The sequence below is a fragment of the Cervus elaphus genome, chromosome 33 (genome assembly GCF_910594005.1).
Source record: "Cervus elaphus chromosome 33, mCerEla1.1, whole genome shotgun sequence".
Classification (NCBI taxonomy): Eukaryota; Metazoa; Chordata; class Mammalia; order Artiodactyla; family Cervidae; genus Cervus; species Cervus elaphus.
This window is the reverse complement of record NC_057847.1, coordinates 19666966-19677631: the sequence shown is the minus strand read 5'-3', so window position 1 is coordinate 19677631 and position 10666 is coordinate 19666966. Positions and strand designations below refer to the sequence as shown.

The 10666-nt window shown below is 36.7% G+C and overlaps 1 pseudogene; it reads left to right on the top strand.

The window, feature by feature from the left end:
• The first annotated feature begins 9172 nt into the window (after positions 1-9172).
• On the top strand, positions 9173-10243 carry LOC122688639 (annotated as a pseudogene).
• Positions 10244-10666: the final 423 nt, after the last annotated feature.

The window sequence follows — 10666 nt, the reverse complement described above, 5'->3', positions numbered from 1 at the left end:
TTCAGAGGTACTTTTCACAGCATGTAACTCATAATAGACACCTTGCAAAAATGTGTGTGAGTTTGTATATCTCTCAAAGATAATGAGGAGAAAGATTTAAAATCTGTTCAAACATTTTCTGGCAAAACGTACATGAATCGTGCCAAAAGGAATTGCATATTGCATGCCTTCAATCTGTTTTTGAAATATTTGTAGATACAGGCAACATCTGTTCCACTGGACAGAGATATACTACAAGTGCTAATAACTTTGGAAAGCCCTGATTTTAAAAGTTTGGACTTGAAAATTAAATATTTTTTAAACAGATACATGCTGAAGTTCTCTAGGTGAACTTAAAAAAATTTTAATCACACAATTATAAAGAAACTGTTTTACAGAATAAACCAGTCTAAAACTTAAGGATCTTTCTGAATGGTCTCATTATGTGTTAAATTCTGGCAAAATTTATTTTCTTGGGCTCCAAAATCACTGCAGACAGTGACTGCAGTCATGAAATTAAAATATGTGCTCCTTGGAAGAAAAGCCATGACAAACCTAGACAATGTATTGAAAAGCAGAGACATCACTTTGCCAACAAAGGTCTGTAGTCATGTATGGATGTGAGAGTTAGACCATAAAGAAGGCTGAGCATCAAAGAATTGATGCTTTTGAACTGTGGTATTGGAGAAGACTCTTGAGAGTGTCTTGGACTGCAAGGAGATCAAACCAGTCAATCCTGAAGGAAATCAACCCTGAATATTCATTGGAAGGACTGATACTGAAGCTCCAATACTTTAGTCACCTGATGTGAAGAGCTGATTCATTGGAAAAGACTCTGATGCTGAGAAAGATTGAGGGCTGGAAGAGAAGTGGGGGAGAGAGGATGAGATGGCTGGATAGTGTCACTGACTCAATGGACATGAGTTTGAGCAAACTCTGGGAGATAATGAAGGACAGGGAAGCCTTGGGTGCTGCAGTTCATGGGGTCACAGTCAGAAAAGACTGAGCAATTCAGCAGCAACAACAGGCAAAATATAATATTGCAATCCAGCTCTATGAAGCCTAGATGGCTGTGGGGTCAGGTGGTGAGGGAAATAACTGAGGGAAACATCTACAAATATGTAGGAGATCCCAATTTGGGGCAAAAGCAAAACCTATGTAGTCTTGAGAGAACATGAATGTGAGTAAACACAACAAAATCCAAGTGTAAAGTGTTGAAAAAATATCACTGGACTGCAGATAAAAGGAAGGAGGGAGTGATTTTGGTGGAAATTTCTGCTCTTGCCAGCACACATAAAGACTGGACCTGGTTTAGAATGAATAAATAATATAACCTCTGGTGTACCAGCAGTGACAATTGTCAACTGCAATAACATTGTTTCGAAAAGTATAGGTATGAATTAAAACAAATGAAAGAAATAGTAGATATTACTTTTTATGGCTATTGAACAAACATCTTTGACAATGTACTGATTGTCATTATACTATAGTTTTTGAATTTCAGGAAGCCTTACATTAAAGAATCATGAAATCCATTTGTGTGGATCATAACACTTTTTAAATGAAAAATAAAGAAAATAGGACATTGTATCACAGAGCACAGGGATAAAAATTGTTTCAAATGTGTATATGTGAGAAAGATAGGAAATACACTTCTCACTGTAGATCACAATCTTTAAAAAAAGCTTGAAAACCATTCTTCAAAGGGTTTTGCAAAGGGAACAGGGAAACTCTTTGGAGGCAAACCTAGTTGCACTTCGGTCTTAAGAGCAGATCTAAATCAGAGAAGATCCTCGGCCAGATAAGGTCTTGGAAATTAGACTCCTCCTCTGAGGGCTAGAAGTACAAAGAGGCCACCTCAGCCAAGAAAGAGTCTAGGGGAGGTGACAGAGAGTTTGGTGGGATCGCAACAGTTACCCTTCTCCTGTCCTTACAATTGGGAGAGCCCAGACTGGGCTTTGGATAAAGAAGGGTGCTTCTGTGATATTCTATGAAATATTAACCCATTTCTTTTTTTTTTTAATCTTCATTTTTTTTTCATTTATTTTTATTAGTTGGAGGCTAATTACTTTACAATATTGTAGTGGTTTTTGTCATACATTGACATGAATCAGCCATGGGTGGGAGGGGGGATCAGGATGGGGAATACATGTAACCCATTTCTTTGGTGCACATAAGGAAACAATAGTAAGGGAATACACAGCTTGTTTGATAATCAACAAAGAAAGTGCACCTTATTAACATTGTGGAATCAGTAGTTCAGAGTCCATAGGTATAGGTATTGGTCGGGCAGAAACTAAATATCTCATGTGATTTAGCAATTCACGTACCTAAAACAGAAAAAAACCTGCATAGCTAATGAGTTGAAAAGTTGTTGTGTAATTGAATGACAAATATCCAATATTTTTCTTATCTAGCCAGATCAGAAATGAGACATTGAAAGACTAGTAAGGAAGTTAATCTGGGGAGAACTAGGTGGCCAGGTGATTAGGAAATAGATTAGGAAGGACATGCTTTTCACTGCACACACTTTTGCAACTCTTGCATTTTAGACCAAGTGCATTTTATCAGCTTAAAAAATTACTATTTGCATTTAGGAAAATAAAGTAAAATAAATATCAAACATTAGTGAAATTTTCAGATAAGCAAAATTAGTTCTGTACGGAACATCTTATAGGTTGTTTAGCCAATAGGCATTCTCCTGGGTCCTTTTGTTAGAAAAAAATCCCTGATTTTCTTCTGGTGTTAACACATCAAAGTCCCAGAAGGTGACTGACGGTTAGCCTACATCAGTCAAGTGATGTCAGGAAAAATCAAACCAGAGAGGGGTGCTGCTTCAAACAGGAGCATGGATAGCCAGCCCAAGAGAGGAAGCTGAGGCAGTTAGGAAGCTGTAAAGATGCTTGTCACGGTGATGCCTTCCACTTACCTATCTTATGCAAGGCCATAAGAAGAAAAGTATTAAACCACAGCTAAAGCAATAAATCTGGACACACATACACACCTCTAAATGAAGGCAATGGTAATCAAAATTAGCTTTCATGGACAGGTCTTCTCAAATATACAGATATGAATACTATGAAAAAAAATCACAAAACATTTGAAGGAAAATCATTATGAAAGGAAACAACAAATAATTTAAAGGAACAAAAATATTTAATGGGGGGTATGAAAAACAATCTCATTCATGAAAGAAATAACGAGCTGAATTGTCAGTTCTGAAAATAAAAGATATATGGTCATTGGTACTGAAGGAAAGAAAGGACTGATGGGCTGAAAAATAGAATGATTACCCCTGAAAAGTGAATTAGAGAGCTGTCACAGCAATGGCTTCTCCTGCAATACAGCTAGGTGGGAATGGGTGGGGGGGAGCGGGGAGGGGACGCAGAAGAGAGACCCAGAACGTCCAACATTCAACCAATGGGAATCTCTGAAAGGACTGATGGGATGAAACCGTCAAAAATAAAATGGAATAAGCGATGCTCAAAACTGAAGAAATATAGACACTTTCTGTTTAGAATAGACCATTCAGTCTAAGCAGGATAAATAAAAAAGGCAACCACCTGGAAACACTTAGGAAAATGCAAAAGAGAAAAGATAATTTGAAAATCCTTAAAACTTAAAGAGGCAAAGGTAAAAATTTTAACTACAAAAGAATGCAATTAAGATAATAGACTTCTCTTTGGTATTAAAAGACAATAGAACAACTCTGAAAAGTTCTAAAGGGGAAAAGAGTATGAAACTAAAAGTTTATGCTAATGAAAACCTTTCATATTAGAAAGAAAATGTTGAAGTAATGGATAAAAGGGAATAAATATATATACATACAAAGAAGTTTTGAAAAATAGAAACTTTTAAAAAATTATGGCAAGAAAAGTCCAGACACTTCAGTTTACAATAATATAAATGAGATAGATGTGTGCTGCTATTTAATGAAAGTCAGAGATTTTTCAAATTGGGTAAAAATAAAATATATTTCTAAATACATCATATTTATAAAAGATTTATCTAAAGCAATATGATATAAAAATATTTGAAAAGAAAAATAATGAAGAAAATTGCTAACAAACAGAAAGCAGATGTAAAAATGTTAGTAGTAGACATAATAGAAATCAAGACAAAATATGAAAAAGAAAAAATGATTCTATATAGTGATGAAAGGAACAATATAAAAATAATAAATGCTCTAAACTTTACCTTAACAGAAAAAATATAGAGAACAAAAATGGAAAGAAATATAAGTGAAATTAATAAATGCACATAAAGTTTTTAATATCTTGCTTGTAAGTGGACAGATCAAGTAAACTGAAAATAATTATAGCTAATTAGAAGTCAATAGCATAGACAATTCTCAACGTTAGCTTTATAAATAATGAATATATAAAGAACTTTGTACCCAAGAGAACATTCATTAAAATTTACCAGTGTTTAGCTGTCAAAAGAAATCTCAGCAGGCAAAATACTCTGACTTCAAAGCAGTAAAATCATAGAGCCACTCATATTTATGAAGTGTTTATTATGGTTGCCAGATTTAGCAAATAAAGTTATGGTTGCCAGATTTGTTCTAAGCTATGGCTGCCAGATTTAACAAATACACGATACCTAGTTAAAATAGAATTTAAGATATACAAAGAATAGTTTTTTATAGATTTTAGAAATCTTAGAAAATTTTAGAGATAAACTTCCAAAGCATTGGGGAAAAAATAGAAAAATCTTTCTGTGTCCTTCTAAGATAATTTTAAACTTTGATACCTAAACTAGACAAGCATGGCATAAAAAGTAAAACCACAGGCCGAATTTACTTTTAAGTATAGCTGCAAAGGTTCTTTAAAAAGTTAATAGGTTAAATATACCAGTGTATTAAAAGCTGTTTGATACCAGAAATGCAAGGTAAATACTATACAACAAACACTATAAACAAACAAACACTATAAACAAACAAACACTATAAAACACTATACAATGTTTTAATGCAATTTACTTTTTAAAGGATTAAACAGAAAAAAGACAAAATCATTTTAATAAATTCAAAAGCCCACTTATTAAAAATGACTCCTATTTATGATATTTTTTATTTGGCAAGTATGTAAGCAAGAAGAAATTTTTCTAACTTGATGAGGCATACCTATCAAAGCATCAGCAATAGAAAGTTTAGAAAATGTAAAGAAAAAAGAGTTAGTCATAATTGAAAATGACAGAAAATTCCTAACACATGAACCATGAACTTCCAGATGTTCAAGCTGGTTCTAGAAAAGGCAGAGGAACCAGAGATCAAATTGCCAACATCCACTGGGTCATCGAAAAAGCAAGAGAGTTCCAGAAAAACATCTATTTCTGCTTTATTGACTATGCCAAAGTCTTTGACTGTGTGGATCACAATAAACTGTGGAAAATTCTGAAAGAGATGGGAATAACAGACCACCGGACCTGCCTCTTGAGAAACCTGTATGCAGGTCAGGAAGCAACAGTTAGAACTGGACATGGAACAACAGACTGGTTCCAAATAGGAAAAGGAGTACATCAAGGCTGTATATTGTCACCCTGCTTATTTAACTTATATGCAGAGTACATCATGAGAAATGCTGGGCTGGAGGAAGCACAAGCTGGAATTAAGATTTCCAGGAGAAATATCAGTAACTTCATATGTGCAGATGACACCACCCTTATGGCAGAAAGTGAAGAAGAACTAAAGAGCCTCTTGATGAAAGTGAAAGAGGAGAGTGAAAAAGTTGGCTTAAAGCTCAACATTCAGAAAACGAAGATCATAGCATCCGGTCCCATCACTTCATGGCAAATAAATGGAGAAACAGTGGAAACAGCGGCTGACTATTTTTCTGGGCTCCAAAATCACTGCAGATGGTGATTGCAGCCATGAAATTAAAAGACACTTACTTCTTGGAAGGAAAGTTATGACCAACCTAGATAGCATATTAAAAAGTAGAGACATTACTTTGTCAGCAGAGGTTCATCTAGTCAATGGTATGGTTTTTCCAGTGGTCATGTATGGATGTGAGAGTTGGACTATAAAGAAAGCTGAGCACAGAAGAACTGATGCTTTTGAACCATGTTGTTAGAGAAGACTCTTGAGAGTCACTTGGACTGCAAGGAGGTCCAACAAGTCTATCCTAAAGGAAATCAGTCCTCGGTGTTCATTGGAAGGACTGATGTTGAAGCTGAAACTCCAATATTTTGACCACCTGATGCAAAAAGCTGACTCATTGGAAAAGACCCTGATATTGGGAAAGATTGAAGGCAGGAGGAGAAGGACAACAGAGGATCAGATGGCTGGATGGCATCACCGATTCAATGGACATGAGTTTGGGTAAACTCCGGGAGTTAGTGATGGACAGGGAGGCCCGGCGTGCTGCGGTTCATGGGGTCACAAAGAGTCGGACACAACTGAGCGACTGAACTGAACTGATCTAGGAATAAAACCTATGCAAATGTGCAATATCCATAATAAAAATATTACCGTAAAATATAAAATTAGGTATAATTAGTTATAGGAACATATCCTATGCCAAATGGAAATAAAATTTACTAAAAGTAGTTATTCTTCACTAAATGGGTTACAAAATAAATGCAATGTTTCAAAGCCTAAAAAGATTTTTAAATGAAACTTGACAGTTTAGTTCCCAGAAAAGATACAAAATAGCCAAAAAGAACTTTATCAAAAGAAGGAAAGAGAGAATTTACACTATCAAATTTTAAAATATATTATAAAAATATAACAGAATTGTATGACAGTGATACCTTAATATACATATAGAAATGGAGGAGAACAGAATACGTGGTTAAGGGGCATTCCAAACTACTGAGAACAGGACTGAACAAATGGAGATTAAAAACAAAAGTGGTTAGATTCCTAACTTGGTGCCAAGACAGAAAGCAACATATATTTGAGGTAGATTGAAAACATAAATGTCTATTGAGTATAAACCTGTGGTTGCCAACAGTGGATTGGGAGTTTGCGAGTAGTAGATGCAAGCTATTATATTGTATACAAAGAATGGGTGAACAATAAGGTCCTATCATATTGCACAAAGGACTATATTCAATATCCTATAATAAACCATCATGGAAAAGGAAATAAGAAAGAATACTTGTGTATAACTGAACCACTTTGCTGAATACCAGAAACTAACACAACATTGTAAATCAACTATACATCACTAATACATAATATATCTAAAATAAAGCTACAAAAGCATTCAAAAAATATATTTGCAATCTTAGAGTATAGAAGAACTTTGAAAGATATAAAGTACAAAGCCATAAAAGAAGCTATCCATAAATTTGACATTAATATTTAAAACATGTGCATGAAGAAAAGAATAATACTCCTACCAATTTTGTTCATTTTTACCATAAGAAAATTTAGAATTTTCGGAAGAAATGGCTCAAAACTAAGAATGTTAAAGAACCACCAAATGTTCAAAGCCTACTTAGTAATTGACTGCATGCTGGGGGTTTGACAGGCTACCTCATTTAATCTCAAGGAATCCTCATCAAACCTAAAAGGATGTATTACTATCATCATGTTGCTGAAGAAGAAACGTGTCTTTAATCACATATCAAGCAACTGGTTGAAGTGGAATTCTAACCCAATGTATTCAGCGCCATCTTGACTCCATGCTAATAAGAAAGTATAAGGAATTATACAGTGACTTACGTGAGTGCTAAATGGCCTGTGAAAATAGTGAATCAATTAGGATTGGTAGATTAAGATAAAAATAATTAAAATGCACTCAAAGTTAACAGTTATTTAGTATATCATGTGGAGGAAACAAAGGATAAGAAGAAGGAAGCAGGAAACTCACTGAGAGGCTGTTGAGATGATTTAGTAAAACACTGAAAGCCTGGACCAGTCAGTCTTCCAAGCCATGAATCCATAAAACGTTACAAAGTGCTAAAGAAACAGCACATTAGAGCCAGATTCAGCTGTAAAAAAAAAAAAAATCATTTTAATCTCCTTCCAAGGTTCTAATGAGGTGGCTGGTGTGTTGACAGCACTGATATTTTTTGCTGGTAAAGAGCAGTGGTGGCTGGCTAAAAATAGACCAAAGACTGTCTCTTGTGCATGCGTGCTAAGTCACTTCAGTTGTGCCTGACTCTTTGCGACCCCACAGACTGTAGTTCTGTCCATGGGACTCTCCAGGCAAAATTACTGGAGTGGGTTGCCATTCCCTCCTACGGGGGATCTTCCCAACCCAGGGATCGAACTGACATACGTAGTAACTCTATGACTTTGGACAAGTTACTCAACCAATATGCCCAGTTTCCTCAGGTGTACAGTGATTACACCTATTTTGTCATCAGAAAGATTAAATAAGTTAATAATTAAAGCATCTATATGTGTTCATGTAAGAGCAATTCCTAGTATAAGAGCAATGCTTTCTTTTTATTTTCCATTATAGTTTATTGCGAGATTAAATATAGTTCTTTCTTGTTGTCATTTAGTCAGTAAGTCGTGTCCAACTCTTTTGTGACCCAATGGACTGTAGCCTGCCAGGGTCCTCTGTCCATGAGATTTCCCAAGCAACAATACTGGAGTGAGTTGCCATCTCCTTCCTCAGGATCTTCCCCACCCAGGGATTGAACACTGGTCTCCTGCATTGTGGCTCAGATGGTAAAGCGTCTGCCTATGATGTGGGAGACCCGGGTTCCATCTCTGGGTCAGGAAGATCCTCTGGAGAAGGAAACGGCAACCCACTCCAGCACTCTTGCCTGGAAAATCCCGTGGACGGAGGAACCTGGTGAGCTACAGTCCATGGGGCCGCAAAGAGGCGGACACAACTGAGTGACTAAACTTTCACTTTCACTCCTGTATTGTAGGCAGATTCTATACCACTGAGCCAGGAGGGAACCCCTAGGTCATGTCAGTTATCACTTATCCCCTTAAATCTCGGTTCTGGGTATTAGGTTCAGTAATCTTGGGTCTTGTGTCTTTCTGCACTGCTAAGTAGAGAAAATAAAAAAGGCTTATCAAGAGGGATCTCTGAGAAAATGTTCAGAATGTATACTGATTTGAAAACGACAGAGTCTACTTAAAGAAGACAAGATCCTTTTATTCAAGTTAGCAGATGATAAGATTTCAGCTTTTTTTTTTTTTCCCCTACTGATAGGAATAATTCTGAAGTACTTCAGGGTCCCATATTGAACTTCAGCTGGAAGAGGCGAGTCCAGTCTCAAAATGGAGGGTCATGATCCCAAGGAACCAGAGCAGTTGAGAAAGCTGTTTACTGGTGGTCTGAGCTTTGAAACTACAGATGATAGCTTAAGAGAACATTTTGAGAAATGGGGCACACTTACAGATTGTGTGGTGATGAGAGACCCCCAAGCAAAATGTTCCAGGGGCTTTTGACTTACTCTTGTGTTGAAGAAGTGGATGCAGCAATTTTAGCTCGACCACACAAGGTTGATGGATGTGTAGTGGAACCAAAGAGAGCTGTTTCTAGAGAGGATTCTGTAAAGCCTGGTGCCCGTCTAACAGTGAAGAAAAGTTTTGTTAGTGGTATTAAAGAAGATACAGAAGAATATAATTTGAGAGACTACATTGAAAAGTATGGCAAGATTGAAACCATAGAAGTTATGGAAGACAGGCAGAGTGGGAAAAAGAGAGGATTTGCTTTTGTAACTTTTGATGATCATGATACAGTTGATAAAATCATTGTTCAGAAATACCACACTATTAATGGGCATAATTGTGAAGTGAAAAAGGCCCTTTCAAAACAAGAGATGCAATCTCCTGGATCACAAAGAGGTCGTGGAGGTGGGTCTGGCAACTTCATGGGTTGTGGAGGAAACTTTGGAGGTGGTGGAGGTAACTTTGGCCCTGGTGGAAACTTTTGTGGAGGAGGAGGCTGTAGTGGTGGAGGTGGAGTTATGGAGGAGGTGATGGTGGATATAATGGATTTGGAGGTGATGGTGGCAACTATGGCTGTGGTCCTGTTTATAGTAGTAGAGGAGGTTACGGTGGTGGCGGACCAGGATGTGGATACCAAGGTGGTGGGTATGGAGGCGGTGTTAGAGGAGGAAATTTTGGAGGAAACTGTGGTGCTGGTGGAAACTATAATGATTTTGGAAATTATAGTGGACAACAGCAATTAAATTAGGGACCCACGAAAGGAGGTCATTTTGGTGGAAGAAGCTTGGGCAGTCCCTATGGTGGTGGTTATGGATCTGGTGGTGGAAGTGGTGGATATGGCAGCAGAAGGTTCTAAAAACTCAGAAGAAAAGGGCTACAGTTCTTAGCAGGAAAGAGAGCAAGGAGTTGTCAGGAAAGCTGCAGGTTACTTTGAGAGAGTCATCCCAAATGCATTAGAGGAGCTGTAAAAATCTGCCACAGAAGGAACAATGATCCATAGTCAGAAAAGTTACTGCAGCTTAAACAGGAAACCCTTCTTGTTCAGGACTGCCATAGCCACAGTTTGCAAAAAGTGCAGCTATTGATTAATGCAATGTAGTGTCAATTAGATGTACATTCCTGAGGTCTTTTATCTGTTGTAGCTTTGTCTTTTTCTTTCCATTACATCAGGTATATCGCCCTGTAAATTGTGGTGGTGGTACCAGGAATAAAAAATTAAGGAATTTTTAACTTTTCAATATTTGTGTAGTTCAGTTTTTCTACATTTTAGTACAGAAACTTTAACAAAATACAGTTTTGACAGTGTCTCCTTGTGAGTTA